This window comes from Canis lupus, chromosome 5, assembly GCF_011100685.1.
Source record: "Canis lupus familiaris isolate Mischka breed German Shepherd chromosome 5, alternate assembly UU_Cfam_GSD_1.0, whole genome shotgun sequence".
NCBI classification, from domain to species: Eukaryota; Metazoa; Chordata; class Mammalia; order Carnivora; family Canidae; genus Canis; species Canis lupus.
This window is the reverse complement of record NC_049226.1, coordinates 37,476,233-37,503,097: the sequence shown is the minus strand read 5'-3', so window position 1 is coordinate 37,503,097 and position 26,865 is coordinate 37,476,233. Positions and strand designations below refer to the sequence as shown.

The 26,865-nt window shown below is 39.8% G+C and overlaps 1 long non-coding RNA gene across 17 annotated transcripts in view; it reads right to left on the bottom strand.

Moving 5' to 3' along the window:
• Positions 1-26,865, bottom strand: part of LOC102156000 — an 88,567-nt gene that overhangs the window by 37,084 nt on the left and 24,618 nt on the right. For 7 of the 17 annotated variants that reach the window (XR_005359551.1, XR_005359543.1, XR_005359548.1 and 4 more), the window contains 2 exons: positions 25,832-25,918; positions 21,285-21,319 (listed from right to left, as the gene is read on the bottom strand). This is a non-coding gene — a long non-coding RNA (uncharacterized LOC102156000). Of the gene's footprint in view, positions 1-20,229; positions 20,545-21,284; positions 21,320-24,415; positions 24,446-25,831; positions 25,919-26,865 lie in introns of those variants that run through there. The other 10 variants (XR_005359554.1, XR_005359557.1, XR_005359550.1 and 7 more) reach the window with 8 other exon arrangements.

The window sequence follows — 26,865 nt, the reverse complement described above, 5'->3', positions numbered from 1 at the left end:
AGCCACACAGGGAAAGAATCAGGGAGATGTGCAGCAGGCATGGGGGAACAGCAAGTGCAAAGGCCCCGTGTCAGGGAAGAATGCATGTTTTAGGAACATAACAGACTGACATGGCCAGAGAAAGCTAGGGAGGGGAAGATTGACAAGAGAGAAATGTGAATAGCTGCTTGTACGTGGTGGGCACTGTGCTATAAACTGAAAAGAATATTGGCTAACTATATTTGCTGACTCTTACAGAGTGTGGTTACATAGTGGGCACGTAGGCTAAGCCATCCGCATGTTTTATCTCACTCCAAATGTATGAGAGAAGCATCATTATCATCATCCACACTTTATAAGTGAGAAATGAGAGTAAAATCTAGAGTCTACTGCCTAACACACACAGCCAACAACATAGAAGGTCAGAGAAGAGTCATGTGAACCCAAGCGTTTTGGTGCCAGAGCGCAGCCACATACACAGTCTATTCTGCTGCCCCTGGTTATTGTATGGCACCCGAGGAGCAAGGGAGCTGGAGAGTAAACAGGCAATAGGAATACAAAGTCTTGGCTCAAGGAAATCAGAGGATGCTCACAGCAATCTGGACAAGGCTGAGGGATCAGCCACGGCTTGCATGGGGAATAACCAGGTGAAGAGGGTGAGGCAGAGCCAATGTTCCAAGACAGGGACCAGAGACTCTCCAAGCACAGGAGTGGCTCAGAGGACCCAAGCAATTGTGCATGACTGAAACACAGGCCAGGAAGTGGCTGGGACTTGTTGAGAGATGATTATGGACCCAAAGGGGGGCTCAGAGCCATAAAAATCTAACTATGTTTGCTGACTTCTACCATGACCCACATCACCAAAAGTATTGAGGCTCTCCTCGGTGTTAAAAGCAAAAACAACATCTCTTTATGTTTGGAGGCAGATCAAGGGAAACGAGTGAAGAGAAAGTGCAGAATGATGTGATCATGAGTCTGCATGAGCACTCTAGGATATCGTACCTCTGTCCACACAAAAGACCATGCATTATCCAAGTCTTGCTCATGTCTGAGAAGCTACCTGTCTACCCTCCTGAGTCACAAGGGAGTTATTCCAAGGGCATATAACTCTACAAAACAAGTGCCCCTGTGCAGAGTTGTCTTTGAATTTGCCTTCTTGAGCTCAGGAATCTACAATTTAAGTTTGGGGGGAAAAACCGCCTGTTCAATCTAGCTCTGGGCCAGTATATGTGAAGGGCAGTGGAGAACCAAAAGGTCAAGGCAGGAAATGTCAAGTAGGAAACGCCCTGGAAAGTTCTTGGAGCCATGCTCTCTCTTTTTTGTGCTGTAAGCCTATGGCTATTTCCCGTTCTTTCTTTATTGTGCTCTGTTTGGTCCCAGGAACACGCCTTTTGCAGGCAGACTCGGCTGGCAAAACCAGTCCTCACAATGAGCCTCCTCTGTGTAAAACACCCAAACCCCATGAGAGTTCAGTGAGAGTCCCCAAGGTTCTGCTCCCCACAAATGAAAGCACGCTGAGGAAACCAAACAGGGCAGAAAAACATCACGTTGTGATTCATCCCTTTGTTCATATTTCTTCTAATTTTTACAGCTTTCCTTTCTCATTCCAGAAGTAAAACGTGTGAATATTTGGAAAATACAGAAAGATAGAAAGGAAGCAAATACAAAGTACCCATATAACAAAAATCCTATAATGCTTTTTACAATTTGGGGTAAATCTCTTCAGTTATTGTTGTTTAACTATAAAATGTGCTCATTTTCTTTTGTCTTCCAGAAAGATGTATTTTTACAAAAGGCATATTTAGGTATCCCACACATAGGAATACATATAGATGTACTGCTGCAAAAAAAAAAAAAAAAGTATACTACATAAAGTAGACCCTATTGCAAATACGGTATTTGTTTCCCATTTTTCTAATGTGTTTTCTTCATCATTTGTGAGTCCTTTATATATTAAGAGGTCGAATCCTTTGTTAGTTACATATGTTGCAACAGTATGCCAAATTTTAGTCTCTTATTGGCTAATCCTGCTTGCATGCAAATGTTTTTAATTTTTATGTAGTTAAATGCCTTATATTTTCCTTTATAATTTATACCATTGATACTGTCTTTAGAAAACTCTCATCCACCCAAAGATATAGGAAGAATCACCTGTTCATGTTAAACTTTTATGGTTTTCTTTTCTGAAGTGAATCATTAACCCCCATGGAACTAAAGCTGGTAAAAATTGTGCAGTAAAGATCTGGCTTTGTAGTTTTCAAAAAGATGAGGCAATTACTTTAATACCATGTTTGTTTTTTGTTTTTGTTTTTTGTTTTTGGCAAATCCATCCCGTCCTCACTAAATTAAAATGCACTTTCATTATATGGTAATTTTTATATGCTTGCAATCAGTTTCTGGACTTCACATGCTGCTCCGTCCATCAGTCTATCTAAACCCACATTCTTTCTCGTATTTTAATGCATATCATTTAAGTGACAGGGAAAGACCCTCTTCGTTACTCATTTTTTAGTTATTTCTGAGTGTTTATTATTCCAACTTAAGAATCATGTTGGAAATTACAAGTAAAATTCCCCCTGAGATCTTTCTGGAAATGATGGAATCAGAGCTGGAGGCAGATACAGCTTTGGGACTCCATTTTCTCTTTCTCTCATTTCTTCACTGTCTATGGGCTTCCCACATGTCTTCTTGCTTTACCAACTATTCTCTGAGGCTGTCCTGGTCTCATAACACCTTTCTTCTCTCATTGCAGATCCTCTGTCAACTGGTCCAGTTTCTTAGTATTTCTCAGTTGCCTCTTCTAAAAGCTCAGCCTAACTATTTGAAGTAGGCCATAGGTCACTGCTCAGCTGCTGGATCACTCCTCTTTGTACCAGTTGCCTTTCCTACTTCTGATCAGCTGGGGGCGAGGGATGGGATAGTAGACAGTCACATATGATAAACATGGCTATGGGCAAGGTAAATTTTCTTAGGAGAGTGTGCAGTGCAAACATTTGAACACTTGGCTGAACTAGGTTATAAATTTAAGCAGAATAAGGAGTATATAAAACTATTTTCCATGTGACTCTAAATCTTAAAAAGATAAATGATGAATTTTGATTTAAATATTTATTTATTTATTGTAGCATTTACAGAGTCCTTTAACATTTATGGAGTCCTTATAACCAGTTAGACACAGTGCTAAGTGCTTCTTAACAGTTGTATTATTAAATAGTTCTCGGTCACAAGTTAAATATTGTTCTCCCAATTTTACCACTGAGAGAACTGAGACTCGAGAAAATTAAAAAATAGAACAAAACAAAGAAACCCAAAAAAACTTACTCAAATTCACAAGGTTAATGTCAAAGTCAGAAATTGAACTAAGCCCATTTTGTCTCCAAAAGCCAAACTTTTCAGTATTACACTCCTATGCTTTCAAAAGGACTGCAGGGAACTGCATGAACATTAATGGGGTTTACCTATGGTCAGCAGGATTACAAATGACAGGATTTTCATATAAGTGAGTCCAGTGGGGTCTACACAGGCTCCAGAATCTCACCTGCCATATTTATTTATTTTTATTTTTAAAAATCTTTTATTTATTTATTTGAGAAAGAGAAAGTGAGAGAGAAAAAGGGGGTAGGGGCAGAGGCAGAGAGACAAGCAGACTCCCTGACGAGCAGGGAGCCTGACACGAGGCTCCATCCCAGGACCCTGAGATCATGACCCGAGCTGAAATCAAGAGGCAGACGCCCAACTAACTGATCCATCCCGGTGCCACCTGAATCATTAGTTTCTTACTGGTAAGTAGCCAAAGGCAAACAATGGGCAAAGACTGCAAACAGCCTAACATGTCAATATAAAAATTTTTGATTTTTATAAGTAAGCAAACTATGGTCATTGATAGCTGATGAGCACAGAAATAACATAATAGAAGTGATGTTTTGGATTTTGGGAAAAATAAAACTATTGTGGCAGAATGTGCAGTTAGATGGCTTCTAGGACACCTTAGATAAGGAACAATAAAGGCACACACTTAATTGAAATGGAACATGAAGAAATGATTCCAAAGAATTAGAATCCCCTACTTCCACCTCTGACATAGAAAGAGCTTAAATGTTGTCACTCTTATCCTTACAACAAGACAAAGCTGGACCAACTGAAGATTAGTGCTTTTCATGGACTTGTCAGAGAATTGAAGTCGCAGAGCAAACTTCAAAATCTGGAGAAAGACATCCTGAGAGTCACAGCTCAGATCTGTTACCTGGAGCCAGTAAGTAGCAGGAATGTTTAAATTTGAAGAAATGATGGAGACAAAGAATAGACCAGCCCAAGAGTGAGAAAATCATGGAAGCCACAGTTTTAGGAGGTGGGACATACTTTCATAGGTTTTACCTTTAGGAACCCCATCATGTTGTCAGAATGTCAGAATGTCAGAATGAAGAGCTAAAAAATATCTCCTCACAGCCCAGGTAAGCAGAGGAAAGGAGTATTGTGGAATAAGCCTGAGCAGTCTCTGTAATGAAGTCCTAATCTTTAGGGAAAAGACTTTCCAGAGCCTTATCTTACCTGGGGGATGGGCATTTCTGTGATTATAGCCTCCTGTATACTTTCTGTCTACCTAAGGGTGTAAGGAGGAGAAAGGAAGCTAAGAAACACCAGCCTATGACACTGAAGGTCACAGCACAGGGACATAGGCACATTAAAAGAATGAGATTAAATCATAAAGTCATAGAACACCTTCCTTCCCCACACTGTGACACTATACCAATAGGGCTCTAGTGTAATAACAGTGGATCACAGCTGAAAGAGCTACTAGACACATATTCTATCTAAGGAGTTCCTAAGAGAGCCCAAAGTCAACAGGGGAGATAAAAACAAGGATGCCAGAGGTAATTGAAACCTCTAGCAACTACAGCAACCATTAAACATAGCTCAATATCTAGCCAGATGAACAGTCTATTTACCTCAGTTCCTATTATCTCTTTATATCATGTCTGGCTTTCAACAGAAAATTACTAAGCATGACAAAAATTGATGAAAAAAAAGCCCACAATGTAAAAACACAACACAAGCATCAGAACTACACTAAGATATAGAAACAGATTTGAAACTATCAGACTGAGAAGTTAAAATCATTGAGATTAATTATTATATTAATATACTCTAACAAAGGCATAGATAACATGAGAAAAAAAGAGGGGTAAGAAAACAAAGATGAATACACTAAGAATGAAAAGGGAGATGTCTGGGTGGCTCAGTGGTTAAGTGTTTACCTTTGGCTCAGGGCGTGATCCCAGTCTGGGGATCGAGTCCCACATCGGGCTCCCTGAAGGCAGCCTGCATCTCCCTCTGCCTGTGCCTCTGCCTCTCTCTCTCTCTGTCTCTCATGAATAAATAAGTAAAAACTAAAGAAAAAAAATAAAAAGGAAATGTTGGACTTCAAAAACACTATAACAGAATGAAGAATGCCTTTGATGGGCTCCTCAGTAGACTGGACACAGCTTAGGAAAGAATCAGTAAGTATGAAGATATGTTAACTGAAACAGTTAACCAAATCCCAGATCCAAGAAGTTCAGCGAACACCAAGGAATGTAAATATCCCAAAATTGACATCGATGCAAGCTATATTCAAACTGCAGAAGACCAAAGACAAATTGAAAATCTTGAAGCAGGTTGGGAATGGGGCAGTTTTTCTAATAGAGAAACAGGGTAAGAATTACAGTGGATTTGTCATCAGAAACCACACAAACAAGAAGAGAATAGAATAGCATATTAAAAGTATGAAAAAGAAGCAAACAAAAACAACAATCTCAAAATTCTAAATCAGCAAAACTGTTCTTCAAAAGTGAAGAGGGAATCAACACCTTCTTTGACAAATAAAAACTGAGGAAATTTACCACCACCAGGCCTTCCTTGCAAGAAAAGAAACACTTCAGGCAGAAGAAAAATGAGTTAGAGACTCAGATCTACAGAAAGAAAGGAGGAGCATTGGAGAATAATTACATGAAGGAAAACAAAATATTTTATTTGTATTATTCTTAGCTGATCGAAAATATAACTCTTTGAAGAAAATATATTTTATGTTTAATATAAATTAATATTTTATATGGGGTACCTGGGTGTCTCAGTGGTTGAGCATCTGCCTCCAGCTCACGGCATGATCCTGGGGTCCCAGGATCAAATCCCTTTTTTTTTTTAAAGATTTTATTTATTTATTTATAAGAGACACAGAAAGAGAGAGACAGAAGCAGAGACACAGGAAGAGGGAGAAGCAGGCTCCATGCAGGGAGCCTGAAGTGGGACTCGATCTTGGGACTCCAGGATCATGTCCTGGGCTGAAGGTAGGTGCTAAACCACTGAGCCACCCAGGGATCCCCCTGGAATCAAGCCCTGCATCAGGCTTCCCACAGGGAGCCTGCTTCTCCCTCTGCCTAAGCCTCTCTCTCTGTGTCTCTCATGAATAAATAAATAAAATCTTTAATATATATAATTTAATATTTTATAATATTTATATTGAATATAAAATATGATTTATATATTATTATATTATATACTATTAATACAATAATATATTCTGTTATTATAGCTGTGGATAAGTGAAGCAAATAACAGCAAAGTCATAAAGAGCAGAGGGAGAAATTAGGGATACTCTGTTATAAGGTACCTGTAATACATGTGGAGTGGTTTGGTGTTATTTGAAGATGGACTTCGATTATTTAAAGATGTATATTACAAACTCTAGGGCAACCACTATTTTTTTAAAGTATAGTTTATATTCAAGGGAAGGAGATAAAATGGAATCATATAATATGTTCAGTTAAAAGCAGAGAAGGCAGAAAAAGAGGAATGGAATGAAGAGCAACGAAAACATTTGCAAGCATGCTAGGTATTAACAAAGTTATATCAATAGTCATGTTAAATGTAAATGGTCTAAATACAGGATTGAAAAGACAAGATTGTCAGAGTAGATAAAACACAAGACCCCAACTATATGTTATTTACAAGGAATGTACATTAAAGACACATATAGATTAAAAATAAGAGAATTGAGAAAGAGATACCCTGCTAACACTTATTAAAACAAGCTGTAATAGTTATGTTAATTTCAAACAAAGCAATTTCAGATCAAGGATAATTATTAGAGATAAAGAGACATAATGCATAGTGAAGAAGGCATTAATTGTCCAAGAATATATATTAATCCTAAATGAGTATGCACCTAACAACAAAGCAACAAAATATGTGAAACAAAAACTTTAAGGAAATATAGAAAAATCACTACCATAGTGGGAGAGTTCAGCACCCTTCTATCAATTAATGATAGGTCAAAACATCAGTAAAGATATAGCTGACCTGAAAGTATTATCCATCAAATTGTTCTCTTTGGCATTTATAGAATATCTCTCCCAACAACAGCCAATTACAACATTTTTCTCTAGATCACATGGAACATTCACCAAAATAGATTAAATTCTGGTGCATAAAACAAACCTTAACACATTTAAAAGAATAACAATCATGCAAAGTATGCCCTCAGATCATTACGAAATTAAACCCAAATCATGAACAGAAAGATAGTGGAAAAAATTCTCAAATTTTTGGACATTAAACAACACAATTCTAAATAACACAAAGTGTAAGTCTCAAAATAGATTTTAAAAAATTTCTAAACCAAATGAAAATACAGTCTCTCAAAATTTGTGTGACACAACAAAAGCACTGAGTGGAGGGAAATTTGTAGCTTTAAATGCCTATATTTAAAAAGTAAAGTTTTGAAAAGCAATCATTGAAGCTTCCTTCTCAGGAACTGGAGAAAGGAGAGCAATTTAGAGTTAAAATAAGCAGGAAAGGGGCACCTGGCTGGCTCAGTGGTTGAGCATCTGCCTTTGGCTCACTCAGGTCATGATCCTGGGGTCCTGGGATCAAGTCCCACATCAGGCTCCCTGCAGGAAGCCTGCTTCTCCCTCTGCCTATGTCCCTGCCTCTCTCTGTGTCTCTCATGAATAAAGAAAATCTTAAAAGAAAGAAGAAGAAGCAGAAGGAGAGAGACAGTAAAGATTAGATCAAAATCAGTAAAACTGGAAACAGGAAAACAGTAAGAAAAATCAACAAAATTCAAAACTGGTTCATTGAAAAGATCCATAAAACTGATAAACCTAGGGGAGCCTGGGTGGCTCAGTGGTTGAGTGTCTGTCTTTGGCTCAAGTCATGATTCCAGGGTTCTGGGATTGAGCCCTGCATCGGGCTCTCTGCTCAGCGGGGAATCTGCTTTTCCCTCTGCCCCTCTCCACTGCTCTTGCCCTCTCTCAAATAAATAAATAAAATCTAAAACAACAACAACAAACAACACAACCTGATATACCTCTAGCCCTGCTAAACAGGAATAAAAGAAAAAAAGACGCAATTTACCAATATCAGAAGTGAAAGAGGGGCACTATTACTGATCCCATGGACAAAAAGAATGACAAAGGATGAGTCTATTGAATTTAGTGAATGGCTTGACCCATTCAGTGAAGGAAAGATAAGAACCAGTGCAGATGACAGGTGATCATTTTGTTAACAGAAAGAAGAATGAGATAGTTTCTAGAGGAATATGTTACATCTCAGGAGAGTCAGTGAGTGCTGTGGAACCACCAGTAAAGGGATGCAGGGAAGAAGGTGGATAAACAAACCAGGGTCAGGACTGGGGAAACAACATGGCTGTGGGGCTGGGCCACTACCCCACACAGAGGAGAGTACCTGATGCTTCACAATTACTGGGGAGCAGGTCTTTTTCCAAATTTTCCAAATCACCTTGAACAAACATACAATGTATGTAAAAACAATATACTTGCTCTCCATGTGGGGTTTTAAGGAAAGCCTCCTAGGAAAGGCCCTCCTGCCCCCAAACAAAAGGCTGAGCTTAGGACCCTCCTGTGTAGAAATTCTGAAGTGACCGTCAAGTGTCACCAGTGAAACCTAACTTTGGTATCCTAGGGAGCTCCCTGTAAGATAGGCCATAGTTATAAGGGCATATCCAGAATGATAAACACCAGTGTAGATAGGTAACATTATGGCTGCAGCTGAGCAGAGGGCCAGTCACCATCCAGAGGACAGGAGGACAGTCCAAGCCCCCAGCAGGAGTTTTAAGAGTCAGGTGATAGTCAGCATGCTAGTGGACAAGGCTGCATGGGGGAACAGAGGGTATGGAAAGGAAGGCAGAAAAACCCAGTGGTATAGACAGGACAAGCAATAACATCAGTAGAGAAAGACTCTCACATACCTCTTCATGTCTAAAACAAAAAACTATGTTCCAGTCCCAAGCTTCAAGTCATTTCATCATAATACTGTCAGAGCAATTATTTAATATAAGTCAGAGCAACCACTTAATATAGCTAATAAAGTCATGCAACTTGTAAGTGACAGAGCTGGTCCTTGAGTTAAAAGTCTGTCTCCACCATCACATGGACTTCCTACCATGCCCAATCACTTTTGTCCACTGCTGTGTCTCCTGGCACCATGGTCCTTCAGCCAGTAAGCTGGAACTTATGCAAATTCCTAATCCTTTGTGAGCAAGCACACATTAACTTCTCTAGAGTTTATTCCTGATGTGGGGTTAGTAATAATAATAATATCAACATTAGCAGTTGTTGGGCAGATGTTGCATGAGTCATTCGGCTAATTGTCAGAGTACTTTTCAGAATCTTACAGGCTATACACACATTTGGGTAAAAGATTTTGTGAAGTTGTATATGTTGGGGCCATCCGAAACACATGGATTCACAGGATAATATTTATTTAATCATCAAAAAAGAAAGAAATCCTGCTATGTGTGGCAACATGGAGTTATCTTGCCTTGAGGGTATGAGGCTAAATCAGATGGAGAAAGGCAGATACTACATTTATAGGTGAGCTTATTTATATGTGGAATCTAAAAATAAATAAGTAAATAAATAACTCGTGGATACAGAGAACAGATAGATGGTTTTCCAGGCAGGGATGGAGGATGGGCAAAATGGGTGAAAATGCTCCAAAGGTACCAAATTCCAGTTATAAGGTAAATAAATCCTAAAAAATAAAATAAGCATATAGAATAATAAAAGCCATGAATATCAGTGAAGTCTCCAGAGGAGAAAATTTAGAGTGTAAATGTAAATATAGAGGAAAACATAAAGAAGCAAAGGAAGTCACTTACAGTGACTTGCAGTAGGAAAATCTATAGCATGTATTGTCATATACTCCAAGCGCAGCAAAGTCTCAAGAGACCATGAAAATCAATGTTGCTAAGAGGCCCAGAAAGTTCAAGGAAATCCAAGTAACTGGAAGTGACTAGAAGGGGGCCATTGGTCATCTTGATTAGAGGATTATTGGAGAAGTTGTTGGCAAGGACCTCATACTGCACGAGTCAAGGTTGGCTTAAGCAGATGGCACATGTGATCCAAAGCTTGAGGCAGAGAATGCACAATCTGCCTTAGGATCTGGGCAGAAAGGCAGAGTAAGCAGTAGCTAAGGGGAAGAGCAGTTTTCTTTATAGCTGATGGGATTTGGGCAGAAAAAGAGTGGAGATGTGATAAATAGATAGGCGTAGCTTTGGAAACATGGCTCCCAGATGCTGAGCATGAACGGGACCAGGAGCACGGCTACGGGTGTGAGAGAGTCACCTAGACGCAGAGCCATCTTACAATGCAGAATGGGATGGACGGACTTACAGAGATGGTTTATCTTGTTAGATGAGACTTCAAGTCAGATTTTCCATCATATGCATGTCTCAGGAGTAAGCTGTGCCCCAGCGGTCTCAAACCCAAATACCTACCAGGGCCAGGAAAGTAATAACATTTGCAATTATTTAAGATTCGCAATGATTTAAAAGTCTTGGACTTCCACAAAGCTGTGTGCTCCCTCACATGATTCTTGAAACATGAGATGGTTTTAATGCTTCTCTGGCTTTCTCGATTTTGATAGAGACATGGTCAGAAGGAAGAGTTTCCCTTGAGTGAGAAAAGCAATACTCCTTGTGCACTGATCAAGGCAACTGATGCTTGGTCTCTGAATCAAGGAGACAACACGGAGTGGTCCAGGTCTGAGGGGACCTAGAGAGTATGTAGTAAAGGGAATGGTCATTCCTCAGTTCCTATTCACTGCTCTCATGTGTCGGGAGGGTGCGGGAGGGATGTAGTCAGAAACTGTCATATCTCCCGACATTTTAAGAAAAGCCAGGACCCTAGATGTTTATGTGAAATATCCTGATTGTTGTATGTTGGCTCAGTTGAAAAACAAAACAAGACTGATGAAGCCATCTGGGCACCAGACCTGCCCACGCATCAATCTGCATCTTCTGTTGTACACATTCAATTCAACCTGTCACAAACCTGGGAGACGGCTTTTGATACCTGAGAGTCGAAGTTAGTTGTGGTTTCCTTTGGTTGCACTGATTAAAGGGAAAGAGGAAAGAAATCCTTCAAAGCCAAGTGAGTGATCGGGATTAACGGTTTACCAGGACAATTGATAATGAGAAAACCCAGCAAGGGGCTGGGAGTAAACAGGTTCTACAACAGTTGAACGGTCGTTGGTCTGATTTTGATGGCAGGACGCGTTCTTGTGGTCCTTAAATCGTGTTGAGCTAGCGTTCGCTTTCCTTACCAAGATGAATCTACACGTACTGGGAATCCAACGAGGGGGTATTCCAGTGAAATGTGATGCCAACATTAGAGGCATAACGATTTAGAAAAATACTTAATTATTTTGGGAATTTCTTGCATTGTATTGGTGGCTGTTCCAAACAATATTATTGGACTTCCCAGCTTTAAAATGGTTTAAGGTATTATATACCCCATGATTCTATGACTTCATCAATTATATTTATTATTATTTTTTCATTTCCTAAAACAGAAGCTTATTTTACCTAAAGCTGTGTTGTTTAAATTCTGGAGTAACAGAAATTAACACCATAGGAGGGCTGGGACTCTGGCTGAAGGAATGTTAGGAGATGTGGGGTTGTTTCCTGATTGCATTCACACCAAGGGAGCCAAGAAATATCCTCATCTGTGCTTGTTTCAGAGATTTCACAAAGATATTCCAAAATCCCAAATGGTAATATTTGCCCAGATCACCCTTCCCTTTGTGGTGGAGACTGTTGATTGTCTTTTAATACCCATTCCTACCAGGATAGTAGAATTTTAGCTGAGTACCAGATTCCTCACAAGGGGACAAAATTTCCAGTGTTTCCTGGCATCTGGATGTAGCATGTGACTCAGTTTGGTCCATGTATGTGATAGAAGAAGGCCACTTTCAGGAATCCTCTTTGAGGGACATTTGTCTTCTTCCTCTGCTTAGCCTTCTGCAAATTACTGCCTGGAATATAGATGCTGCCATCTTGGATCACAAGGATGAGAGCATCATTCTACCAATGAAAAAATGTGATCTGGAATAGGAAATCCAATGATATTCTGCAGCAGAGCTTCCTACCTCTCTAGCCTATATGCTCACGGATGACTTCCATCCTGAGCAACATACCTTCCCACTTAACACGATTACTAGAATCATCGAAAGTTAGTGTTGAGATGAGACAACTCTGTGATAATCCATCACAACTGTGCCTTCACTTTTTGTCTTAAGGCATCTAATCTCACTCTTTGGTGCTTTAAACAACCCATGACCAGACTCCTTGATACCCCCAATTTAATTTTTAGAAGGTTAAATTGATTTGCTGGATAAGCCAGAGCATCTATTCTCTACCTTTTCCAACAAAACTTGACTTATAGTTTTAAGAACCAAAACCAACAATCAACTGGAAACTGGACAAGAGTACTTTTGCAACCCCACATACTTTCTTTTTTTCAATTGGCTTTTCTTACTGCTTTATTCCACCAGGTAAATATTAAAATTGTCGTATTAAGTTTCCCCAGAAACCATGAAGAATTTTTTGGCAATTCATTAAATTTATGTTCACTCAAAAAGAATCTATCACGTTTCTATAGTAAACCTTTTCTTCCAAGGAAATATTTCCAAGTAGTCACTCAAGTTTTCTTCTCAGTTTGTAGGTATAGAATTTACAAATTTCTCATTAGGCTAATTCCTATATATTTTTATAATTAAATTAATTAAAATTTGTGTATATTTATGTTTCTATTGAACTGCCAATTTATTATTTGGTATTTTGATCTTAATACAGCATAAACCTAAGCAAATACTTGACAGAAAAAAAAAAGACTGGACTATAAACTAATAAATGTTAAAAAAAATTACTGTTACTAAAAGAAGTGAAAATTGCACTGTGAATGTTCTGGTGATTTTGTACATGACGAAATTTAAAATTAGGAATGTCTTATTTTAAATGGAGGGATATCATACCTTCAAATGTGTTTTTTCAAGGCTTTGTCTCATTTTGACAGTTCAACTCTTTATATCATTTACTGATCTGAAAACATTGACGTTTCTATTCCTCTTTTATAAAATTGGAAGACTCATGAGTTTAAAAAATAAATGCTCCTGATTATTTAGTTTATCCCTCTCATTTTATGCACTATGAAGGAGGCCAAGAAAGATAATGCGCCTTGGCCAAGATCACCTAATTATTCTTTTTTAATGAGGGCATCAACATGTACCTTAAAAGTGGAAGTAGTTTATTGTCCAATAAGCAGGGTTTGAACCTTGGACTGCCCACATCCAAACTGAGTAGCTATGGCCCCTCTGCATCTCAGCAGCCTGCTTTGTAAAAGCTCTGCAGCATGACATCAAACTTGTAGGGTTGTCCTGAGGATTACATAGCAAGTTGCGTTAAAGATGCTTGGTTCATGACTGAGCACAGGACACTACCTGCCCTTTGCCCCATCCACCCCTGGAGTGAGGAAGGATACTGCCAACAGATACAGAAGGGAATTCTGCATGCAACAGAGGTGATTACATTATCCCAACAGCTACGGGGAAAATTGGGAAAATACTCCTCATTCAAAGAATCATTAGAAATAAGATAATGAGGTTGCCCCAAATGTGGCAGAAGATATTTACACTTGAAACCCTAGAGATGATTAGTGGCGGGTATCCGGCATTGCTGTGAAGTTTCTGTGTGAGTCTAAAGCTTGTTTTCAGCCAAGGCATCACAGAGTGCCTCTAAGGTGGGGAGTTAACAAGTTGAATTTGAAGCCACTTTAATATATAGTCACACATTTTGTCTCCTTACTTTTCCAGAGCAATCAATCGCTGGAGAGTATATAACATACTCAGGACTTTTGTGTATGGAGGATCTAGTTGCCAATTAGTGTTTTCTCCATACCAGGTCCCACAGCGTGCAAGTCTGTCCCATGAAACTTTGGCCTCGTTTCAGGTGTTCAGTCCTGGAAGGACACAGAAGAGCAACATGCACTGCACGAAGCCTTGTGCCCTAGGAGGCAGTGACGGAGACACACGCCAGGTCCAGAAAAGCACGGCGTCCTGCCGGCTCTTAAATAATCAATTCCGACAATCACAGATGGAGCAGAATTTATACACAGGAAATGTCAGTCAGAGAATGTCTCTGCATAGTATCAAGAAGGCTCACTTTGTGAACCTAGGAGCTTCTAGTGTCACTTGTCAGAAAAGGCTGATTATGCTTATGTTTGTTGTTTTCTCTCTGTGAAAACTTCCCTTCTCTCCATGTGGTGTTTGGGTCAGGTTACACCTGGAGTCCCTTTATTTTGTTGGTTATCTAGACACTACGAGGAACATGTTACTCAAAGTCACCCTGTCACAGAACAGTTCTCTGAGCAGTATTCTATTGTTTCTGACCTGAAATCCAGAGATAACTAATCATCCCAGTAAGCATGGTTTGGGAGTTCATTCAACTGAGACTATTCTGGTGCCTGGAGAAAATCAACTAGCTGAGTCGCTACACTAGTGGAATGGGGCCTCACCCCAGCAAAACAAAATTACATATGTGGTAAAAAAATAATAATAATATTTTAATTTCTTTCCATCTTATGTATTCCCTTTTTCACATAATTTTGAATTCTACTTCATTGGAGAATATTAAAGGTATAAGGTATGTGTTCTTTTTTCTTTAAGATTTATTCATTCATTTATTTAAGAGAGAGAAAGAAAGCATGCTTGAGAGCACAAGTGGGGGAGAAGGAGAAGCAGGCTCCCCACCGAGCAGGGAACCCGATCCCAGGACCCTGAGATCATGACCTGAGCAGCCGTGAAACTGACTGAGCCACCCAGGCGCCCCTATGTTATGTGTTCTTTTGTAAAAGTCCCTCCTCATCTGAAAAACAGCTTTGTCATATTAATCCCCATTCATGCATCCAAATAGAGTAACTGTAAAGTCGCGAGGTAAATCATACAGGAAAAAAGGCCAATATCGAACTAAACAAAAAACTAACATTTCCAAGTGTCCAAAACACCACAAGAAAACTTAAAAGTAAAATGTGAGCTGGAACAAAATGAAGGCACATATCCTCAGTAAATGTGTATCTATCAAAACACAAGTAGGAACTCTTACCCCCAAAGCAAAAGGCATAAAGAATTTACAAATGAAGACACAGAAGTGGCCATTGAACACAACACGGTTCACATTCGATACTAATCGAATAATGGATAGCAAAGCAGGAATGAAATCAGACAATTAAAAATTAAAACCCATTTTTACATCTCATTCATCAAATTGATACAGACTTCCATGTTTGGCAGTATCACTCGCTGACAAGAATGTGGAGAAATAGGTGGTGCCATGCCTTGCCAACAGGGGCAGAAAGTTTTATGACTAACACGAAGAACATTTTGTCAATAGCCTGTAAAACTGAAATGCATAAATCTTATCACTCAGAGATTCCATCCTCAGTCATTATCCTCAAGAAATATTTGTACACAAACATGGAGAGCATTGCTTGGAACCACCGAACGCAAACATGGTACAATCTTATACAGCAGTTACAAGGCTTTAAATAATCTTGTCCACAAGTTGACCCTTAAGTAACAAAAGAAACTTTTACCAATACATATTTCTCTTTTTAACATATATAATGGGAAGAGCTAAAAAAGCATATTGTTGATTGAAGAAGCATTACAGAAGATGGGTATGGTATTTTACCATATATATAAATTTAGAACACACGCAAGTAATGTACTAGTTAGCATTCATTGTTAATCTGTATTTCAACTCTATCAGCAGTGCTTCATTTCCTCCACTACAGATAGATAGAGAAAATGTTATAAAATGTTAATCATCCTCATTTCTAGGCACAAGGATTTTTTTAAGACTTTATTTATGTATGTATTTATTTATTAAAAGAGAGAGCACGAGTGGGGGTGAAAAGGAGCAGAGGGAGAGGGAGAGAGAGAATTTTAAGCAGACTTGTGCTCACCAAGATAGGGCTCAATCCCACAAATCTGAGATCATGACCTGAGCTAAAATCAAGAGCCTGAAGTTTGGGATCTCTGGGTGGCTCAGTGGTTTAATGCCTGCCTTTGGCCCAGGACGTGATCCTAGAATCCCAGGATTGAATCCCACATCGGGCTCCCTGCGTGGAGCCTGCTTCTCCCTCTGCTTGTGTCTCTGCCTCTTTCTCTCTCTCTCTCTCTCTCTCTCTCTCTGTGTGTGTGTCTTTCATGAGTAAATAAAATCTTTAAAAAAAAAAAGTGTCAGAACTTTAATCAACTGAGCCTACCCAGTTGCCCCACAGAGATGGTTTGTATCTTTTTTTTTTTTTTTTAATTTTAGGAAAGTGAAAGAAAATCTGATTTTAAAAAGTCAAGAAAGATCCACTGACCAAGGATATAAAGAGGTAATCTGCAGAAGAGAGGTGCAAGTAAAAATATATTCAACAACACTGTTAGCCAAAGGGCTGCAAATTCAAACTACAGTTGATACAGATTTTTGATGAAGTGTGGGGTGCATGGTGGGCATACGGCCTCAGGAAGCCTGAAGTAGGTGGGATAAAACCCCTTCCTACAATTTCCATTTCTACAACCTTGACCCTGGGGGAGCCAGATACTGTGAACTGAGCAGAAGAAGGAGGATTGAAAAGGATGAGAGACATAGAACAGAATTCGCCCTTTCCAAACTCTGCTGCTCCCGAGGGCCTCAAGTCAGGTCTGATATCTGGGAGAGGAAAAGTGTTGAATTACATAAGAAGTTTTAAATTTGACATTAGGGCTTCCTCCATGTGAACGTGTAACCTTAATGAGAATATTCTTACAACTAATGGGACAGATTCAAGATGGCATCCTGAGGCTTGGCTACGTTTGATTCCTTAGAGTTGAAGTCAAGGATAGAAAAATGGAAACAAAACAGCATCCACCGACAACCCAGATATGCCAAAGACCAGAAGCTTGAAAAATGAGTCACATTTTGATAGAGTAACCTTCTGTCTGGCTTGCCAGGCCAGTCTCTGATTATGCTTGTTTTTCCAGAGTCATTTATTGAAAACACTTCTTTTATTCTAGGAAGTGTCCCAGCTTGGACAACGACGAGACTCATGAAGATGAAGCCACTTGTCCAAGGACAGTCAGCTAAAAAGAGTCAGCACTGGAAATGAAACCGGGTATGTTGGGCTCCATTCTGCATTCTTTCAGTGCTATTAAATATCACAAATCTGAACTAGTAGCCCGAACAGTAAAGTTTTGCAAATGAAGTTTTAAGAAAACATGAATTATAAAAAGTACTTTCAAGATTATACCATACTTTTTACTTAAGCCAATAATTGTTGCCACATAGGAGCCCCGGAGGATTGGTCTTAATGAATAAATAAGTAAGATATACATATAACAGAAGCAGCTGGTTCTAAAGAGATTGAAATATGTATTTTCTTAAGTATATCAAACATGTAGGGTTTGCATTTTCCATCTGCCTACATGTTTTCCCCATTAGCCAAACAAAGGTAAACGTCTATGTTTGAGTGGTCATGAATTTCAAATTAGTAGAGTTCAGATTAAATTGTTTTTATGCGTATTAATAAAACTAATGAAATGGGATCAGTATTCACAAAAGCTTAAAATATCAAGCAATAATTTTAATACCATGTAAAACAGCATAAGCTGTGTAAAAATTATATATCACTTCCTTTAAAATATCAAATTACAAAATTGTGGCCCTTTTTAAAGAGAAGGAAACTTGAGTGTGTATTTGCAAAGAATTCATCCTTAGGGACATATTTTGAAATATTAAAAATATCTGAAAACCACATACACCTCATTGTGCGAGCTGCATTTATACAGGCTTATATGTGAATGTCCGCTGATTTATTTAATCTCACGATTTATTTGCAAATGCGCTGTTGTGTTTTTTTAGATTGAAAAGGAGTGTTTCCCAAACTAGGAGGCAATTCTTCAACTTCTGTCTCTCTAAACTATGTCTTGGAGGGAAATTTCCGAGAGCTCACTACTAAGACGGGACAGTAGAGAGAAGAGAAGTCTTGTGTTTGTCCCTGCTACCCCTCATCAGTTGTTTGACCTTGGGCAAACCTTTAAACCTCTCTGAGCCACAACTTTTCTTTCATGTAAAACTGGAAAGTTCCCGTCTCACCATTTTCAATTAGGCTGAAAACTCGACGTAAGCTCATATGTGTATGGCAATGCCTTCCAAAGTACCTTTAGAAAAATAAGACTCTTCCATTGTCAAAGGACCATAGAAATTTAGTGTATTATTGCTGTTGGAATCTGTTTCTTCCAAAAAATACTGACCTTGAGCAACGAAGAACACTTCCTATCATGGGGCTCTGAGAATTCCGAAAGCAAAGAAAGGGGAGGACAGGCTAGCAGAGGTGGGAGGCAGAATTAGAAGGCCCCACGGAGGAATGAATCAACTCTCCACAGATCCCTGCTTTTCAAAAGGTGCACGTGTTGGGGCGGATAAATCCTCAGGAAAGCTCACGGTCTGACAAGTTCAACCACAGTTGCCAATCTCCGCAGAAATGCTAACCAAGCCCTCCGGAGCTTGGGGAGGGAACTCCCGCCTTGGCCCAGACTCTCCGCATTCTGCAACTGATCTTCCCCAAGTCCTTTAATGAAGGCTGACACTTGGCAGAGGTGGGGAGAAGAGAGGCACATGCTCTTAATGAGCTCTCATTCCTAAGAGGCTTTGGCATCGCGGGAGCATACTTTCTGCCATGTGCTTCCTCTAGTTATCTGTTCCCCTGCTCTTGGGGTGCAGGGGGCTGCTGTTAGCCAGGGGCAGAGATACCACATTGGGCCATGTCCGGCTGGAGACCCTGGGCGTCAGCACTCTTTGCCAGGGTTCAGATGGAGGGGAGAACTGGTGATCTTCAGTACTCTTCAGAACTCTGGGGATCCTCGGTACACTGAGTCTGCGTCTTCCGAAGAGCAGGTGCTGGCTGGGCAGGCAGGGAAACACACCTGTGATGGGCAGCCAGTCACACGTGATGTCCAGCCTTCTGCGCAAGAAGCCACCCCGAACATCGTCTTATTGGCTCAAGAAGAGAGCACTCCCTTGCCCCCAGGAGTCTCGAACAGTGGCTCCCCAAGTGACTATTGCTCTAGGGCTTAAGTGGCATGACAGGCTTGTAAATTCATTCATTTGAGCCCTCACTGTTGTCCAATCATCCTCTTCCCATATTGTGAGGACTGCGGGTTGGAACTAGGGTTGGAATTCGCTGGAGCCTGGATTCTACTGAGAGGAGGCAGATAACAAAACCATCTGACCCACAAGATCTGCAGAGAATCTGCTTAATATTTGGGGGAAAACCGGGTCTGGTGTTAGGAAACACCACTCCTGAAAGGGCAGTCAGGAAGACCCATTCGAGGTGGTGTTGTCTGAGCTAAGATACATGATAAATGAACAGGACGTGGTTACAGAGAGGGTGAAGAGCATGCCAGGCAGGGAGGGGTGTGCACAGGGAGAGGGAGAAGGCTCTGGAAGTGAAGGACTATGTGGGGAGGTGCTCTGTAAGCCACAAGGCACAGGAGAGCAATGTTTAATCAGCATCATTATGTGGATGGTCCTTGTCTTGCACCCTTCTGACTGTATTTTCTACAGAAGGAAGCCAGCTAGGTGGCTGCTGGTAGTCGGCCCCCTTGTGCTCACATAGGTGGCACCCTTCACTTAGCCTGCACTGCTGTCATTATGGATTGTCTCATCCTTCCCCTTCTAAGAGTTCCCTGAAGGCAGACACTTTGCCTTTTGGTGTTGTGGCATTAATACCTGGTAGAGTGATTTCATATAAGATAGGCACCTTATAAATATTTGCCAAATGTATGAATGAAGAAGCTGGCACCTGTGGCGGTGTGGAAGAGCAGGCTGCTTTCCAGGAGGCTGAGGGAGAGAGAGAGAGTGGATGAAATTCTTTTCTCTTCCCCCAGTTTTATTGACACATAATTGGCAACACAACAGCATATAAATGTGAGGTGCGTGAAGAAGAAATGATTTGTGAAAATCTCATTGCAAAGCTGTAGGGAGAGTTAGTTCCATGAGAATCTGTCACCACAGGTCCATCCTGGTGGCCCTGGGATGTGTCCCGTCTCTTTCTCCAGGTGTGGATTAAAAAAAAAAAAAAAGATACTTTTTCCGTTACTTTTTTTTCTTTTCCTTCTCAGTTGGGAGGAAGGATCCATTTTCTCCATACAGACCAAATGTAGTCTCTGCAAGTTATAGTACAAGGTATCATGAAATCCATGCTAAGTAAAGGAAAAGCAAGAACAAAAAGACAAAAGCTGAGAATGTGCAAGAGAAGAGAATAAAATTCTAGCTCTTTGATGATCACATCCTTTCCACGATGGCCAATCTCTGCTACCTTGATTTCATGAATGAGACTCAAGAGCAAGTCTGTAACGTGGGCTGTCTCGAGGTTCAGATTTCATATGGCAGTTATCTTACATTATTTGAAATGCCAATTGATTATTAGAAACACATTTCTTTAGCTCTGAGTACCATGTAATAGACAGGTAACTATTATACCGTTGTTAAACCCCAGTAAATACCGCTTATTGGAAACACATTTCTTTCAACTCAGCAATATGATTGTGTATGTATCTATTACAGAAATCTTGAAACTCTATCAATTGGTGCCAAAAACACATCTCTTTTCTTTTGAATTCGTAAGGCTGAAGATATTGTCTCAGATGGGCTGCGATTAAATCCGCAATAAGCATCTCCGTAATAAATGATGACGGGCATGGCCCAAGCTTGGGCAGTTTGTGTAATCACTCAGAATAATAACAAGAGCATTCCACACATTAAAAGCAGATTTGTTCAAAGCATGTTGGCCACTTTGCGTCTAGACTGAACTACTGCTGGCTCAAATGTTCTGGACAAAAATTTGTAGCAGCAAAACCTTTTTCGGGGCAAATGAATCGCTCTTGTGGCTTGCGTGCATATTTTTTTTTTCTCCCCAGTAGATCTATCATAACATTCTTACCTTTTGGTACTGGAGCGAAGCTCTGGAGCTCTGGACTATCCGTTAGGCCCAGGTTGCATAATTAAAGAAGAAAAAGGAACAGAGTTTAAAGAGATGAAAGGAGCCAAGCCATCCCTTCGTCTAACGTACTCATGCTACACAGATTCACAAACGGAGGCGACTAGTTAGTGCAGGGCCATTTACCCGGGTTCCGGTCCATTTACCCTTTTCAGGGAATGTAATAGATACACAAAATCTAAACAATTTCTGCCTTAATATTCTATTTCACTAAAGGGAAAGAGGCTTTCACTCCTCTGGAACTGGGTGGAGTCTAAAAAAATGCTGTCTTATAACCGTGTTTATTTCCTGCTTGATTTTGGTTTGGGAGAGTAAGAAAGGACATGATTCAGATGGTGGTTGTGAAGCCAGGCTGGCATCTAGTTTGCCAAGGGGTGAAATGGGGAAACGCTTTCCTACAGGTGTGTGAACGGATGCCCCCCAGAGTGTGTGGAGGGCTCTCTGTCTTCACTCCAGCATCAGACACCCTCCCCAGCCTCTCGCAATTCGATACCGGTTATTACAGATGTTGAATCTCTGTCCTGGATATGACAATCACCTTTGGTGAAGATGGCTACGGTCCTGAGAATTGTGAGAAATGTTCTCTGGTGTAAGCCACGTTAACTCTAGTCAATAGGACATTTCTAAAGCAATCTGTTCTTATAATAATAGCTACAGAGTGCATGTTGGGTGACAAGCTTCCTTCCAATAATTTTGATAGGCACTAAGTCATTCCAGTTTCACTCATTCCAACTCTATGGAGTTGGAGCTACAAACCTGTAGATGGAAGAATAGAGAGGGTAGTTAATTGGCCCTAAATCAAATAGCCAGGAATTGGAGGAGATCTGGAAAATCTGAACCAAAGCACTAGGACTCCAGAACCTGTGCTCTGTATTTCCAGAGTGAAACTCTCTTTGGGGCCAAATGTGGATTTGGACCATAGATTTGTATTTGTTGGTATTTTCCAGGTAATAAAAAATCAGAATCACTGAGATATGGTGGAGGGAGGGTTAGACCTAAATATTATTGCGACAAGTTCTTATTTAAATGTTGGAGATAGGTGCCCGTGTTTATCTGGCTTGAACCTTTCTGAAATAAGCTTATTTTATTCTATTTATTTTATTTTATTTTATTTTATTTTATTTTATTTTATTTTATTTTATTTCATTTCATTTCATTTCATTTTTTCCCTGCTGGTGATTATCAGTGAATTATTTAGGTCAATGATGAAATTGTTAAGTTGAAATCAGAAGTGAGTTAAGGGTAAAAGGCCACATATTGCATGGTCCCGTTTATGTGAAATACCCAAAATAGGCAAATTCATGGAGATAGAAAGTGATGGCTAGGGGCTGAGAGAGGGAAGATGGGAAGCCACGGCTATGAATGGATTCTGGGATCAGATATTAGGGATAGTTGCAACACAAGTATAAATTTCATGGTTTATAAACTATATCTTCATTTTATTTTTAATTTTTAAAAAGATTTATATATTTATTTGAGAAAGAACACAAGCAGGGGGTGGTGCAGAGGGAGAGAGGGAGAGAGAGAGAGAGAGAAAATCTTGAACTGACCTCTCTTGCTGAGCACGGAGCCCGATGTGGGGCTCTATCCCATGACCCCAAGATCATGACCTGAACTGAAACTAAGGTAGGGTAGCTCAATTGGTTAAATATTCAACTCTCTGCTTAAAGATTCTCTCTCTCTCTCTGCCCCCAACCTCACTCACATGCTCTCTAAAATAAATAAATAAATCTTTAAAAAAATAAAATAGAAATTTAAAAAATAAAAATAAATGAGTTAAAGGCCTCTCTGTCAAGAGGCCAGTCACTACTGAAGCTACTTTGGTCAGAGGGCTATTTTGACCTTTAACTGTTTGAGGATAAGCTAGATCTGGAAAGAAAGAGAGTTCGTACCATACTGATGGTAGTGGATAATTCTTTGAGAGAAATATTTAGAAATCATTCAATTCAATTCAGTTCAATGTGATAAGTAACTGCTGAGTTGGCACCACATACAGAGAATGATGTTAGCCAGTGGCTATGAATTGGTAGTTCTGATAGAGGGGGCGCTAAGTTAGAAGGGATGCAGACCCAACTCAAGGCAAGGTGAAAGAACTACCATCAGGATGTGCCCAGGGGCCCTGCTAGTGCTGTGACCAGTAACTGAAGGCAGCCCAGTTACTGGATTCCAGTCCCCAGAATCAGATACTGGATTTTATTAGAGTATCTAGAAAAGATTTTTCTCCCATTGCTTAAATGGTACTCTTTAAAATCATATGACATCATATGACACTAATCAATCTTTCAGAATGACATAGCAATAATGTGAAGAGGAGACCCAAAGCTCAAAGCTCAGGTTCCTCTCCAGGCACAATGGCCCAAGATTCCGTGTACTCATCAAGCATGATTGCTGATCAACAAAGGCCTTGGTGAACACAGAATAGAAAGAATTTCTCTGAACCCCATCTTTTTGAGTTTTTATGGAGGCTTCATTGCATAGGTATGACTGATTAAATCATTGGCCATTGGTGATTGAACTCAATCTGCAGACACTCTCCCCTCCCCAGAGGTCAGGAGTTGGGGCTGAAAGCTCCAATCCTCTAATTGTGGTTGGTTCCCCTGGTGACTATGTTTACAGGATTTCCAAAAGTCCCCTTATTAATATAAACTCAGCTGTGTTTGAAAGGGGAATGTTATTAATAAGACACCTGTATCATCTTTATGGCTCTGAAGCCATTTCAGGAACTTAGGACCAAAGACCAAATATTATAATGGAAGATGCCCCCATTACTCTTACAGATTAGGAAATCCCAAGAGTCTGAGTCAGGGACCAGTTTTCCTCTGTATCTCTCATGGATACAGGAGGTGTCCATGTTATTAAACTTCTGTTTGTTTTTCTCCTGCTAATCTTTTGTTATGTGGGGGGGGGGGGCAGGTCTCAGCCAAGAATCTGGAAGGGTAGAGAGAAAATTATATTTCCCCCCTACATGGTAGATCAGAATCAGTGCAGCCTCCCATAGCATAGAGTAAAATAATGAGCTCTGGGTTGGAATTCCATTTCTGCCATCTACTACTTGTATGACCTTGGCCATGTACCTTAGCTTCTCCATGCTATAGGTTCTCTATCTAGAAAGACAAAAATCATAACAGAAGTTACCTCTTAGCATTTTATGAAAATTAAATGAATCCTTTTTGTTAAAGCATTTAGAACAGAGCCTCCCACAGAGAACTGATTAAATAGGCATTTTATACACATTTTGTTAAAGCTAGAATCATGTATCCATAATATATAAATCACAACAGCTAAAATAGTTTTCTATGTTCAATTAGCTTACATTTCAAAGTTTAAGTTTTTAGCACAATGATTATCTTACAGCTGACGTATTTAGAGGGCTTTCTTCCATTGAGGATTCCATTCCTCATTTAGACCCACTGTTGAGAGATGCTCAATGAGAAACAAATGGGTTTCTGGGGTCTATTTTCCTATTGATTGATTTCTAGTCCCAGGAAAGAGTCAATACAATGAAAACTGTTTAATAGCTTTCCACATGTTTTATTGGAAAGAAAAACAATTTTTCCCTGGGGCTTTCAGACAGGTCTATGAGAAACTAAGACTAGCTTGGCTAGTGAGGAGAAAGTCCAACAGGAATCAGAAAATGCTGTTGAATGAGCTCATGTTGGAAGGTAAGCACATAGCAAAGCACTAAGGAGCTAATCAAGGTAGGAAAACACTAATAGGTTTATCAGTGGGGTCTATAGCATAGGATATATGAGTAGAAATCTCTGTGGATGTCTCTAGGAGAAAAACACTTAAAGGGAATGGGTCTCTAGTTTCCCCTGCATGGCAAGGGGAAACATCTGCCCCCATATTAATGCAGGGATTACTCTAAGTGATAAATTCACTGCCCCAGAGTGAGAAGATCTATTTGACTATTCCTGTGGCATTTCTGTTTTCTAGATTTATTTATTTATTCAAGAGAGAGAAAATGAGTAGGAGGGGTAGAGGGAGAGAGAATCAGAAGCAGATGCTGAGATAAGTGTGGAGTCTGACATGGGGCTCGATCCCACAACTCTGAGATCACAACCTGAGCCAAAACCAAGAGTCCCACACTCAACCAACTGAACCACCCAGGCACCCTCCTGCATGCATTTCCTACAGACTTCAACTCCCATACCTATAAGGACAACTAAATAATTTTCTTGCTCACTTTACAGAGTTGTAGAAAATATAATTAAAATAATTGATATAAAAGAAAATACTGAATATAAGAAGCAATGTGTTATTTAAGTGTGAATTAATCTAAGTCCCTTTCAGGTCCATTTTGTAAAAAAACCAATGAGGTACAAACAGAGATACTACCTAACTAAATGGATTTCTATAACCTCTCCCCATGCCGAGAAAGTGAAAAACAAACAAACAAAAATCTTCCATCTTTCCTTCCATCATAGAGTATTATATGTATTTTATATATATGTATATATACTAAGAATGTTTGTTGCTGCTGTTCTTACCTTCTGTTCAAGGCCATGAGAAGATATAAGTGCTTCAGCTGCTGAGGAAATCATTCTAGAATTTAGTAAATAAGACATCCTGAAGAGCTTGAAGAGAAATAAAAGAGACTCCAGGTTATGGTCTATTTGAAAATATTTGAAAATAACTCAAACTAATCTAAATAAAAACTTAATGAGACTATGGAATGAAAAGTACAGAGAAAGGGATGATAGAGGAAGGAGAGAGTGGTACAATAATTTATTTGGGTCAGTTTAGCCTGGGTCTGGTGCCTGCTTGTTTGGCCAAAGACTAGTCTAGATGCTGCTGTGAGGCATTTTTTAGAAGAGATAAACATTTAAATCAGTAGACTGAGTAAAGCAGATGGCCCTCTATAAAGCGGGTGGGCCCCATCTAATCAGTTGAAGGTCCTAAGGACAAAAATTTCAAGTTTTCCAGGAAGAAACTGTCCTCAAGACTGCAACATGTACACCCTGCCTTTGTTTCCAGTCCACTGACCTGCCCTACAGATTTGATATTTAACAGCCCCCTCAATCATGTAAACCAGTTCCTTAAAAGTAAATATTTCTTCCTACCTCCACTGCCATGTGTATAATTTTAAAAATTGTATTGGTTCCATTTCTCTGGGGAACCATGGAGAATGCAAGGAGTCACAAGAGACAGGCTAGCCAAGATGGAGAACTGTCCACACATAGGACACCTTGGGTATGTACAATGGCAACCAGAGGGCTTTGAGTACTGTGCATTGTGTATCACAAAATCAACCGAAATGTCTAGTAAAGATGTCAAATATGCTAAGTGTGTATGATGGACTAGGGATATTTATTTAAAAATTAGAGAGCGTTGGGGTGCTTGGGTGGCTCAGTCGTTTAAACATCCAACCCTTGATGTCAGCTCAGGTCTTGATCTTAGGGTCATGAGTTCAAGCCCCTGTTGGGCTCCATACTGAGCATGCAACCTACTTAAAAAAAAATTGGAGGGCACAATGTTCCATATCTAGGTTAGCTTTGGGCAGAAAGGAGAGCCCAGACACAAA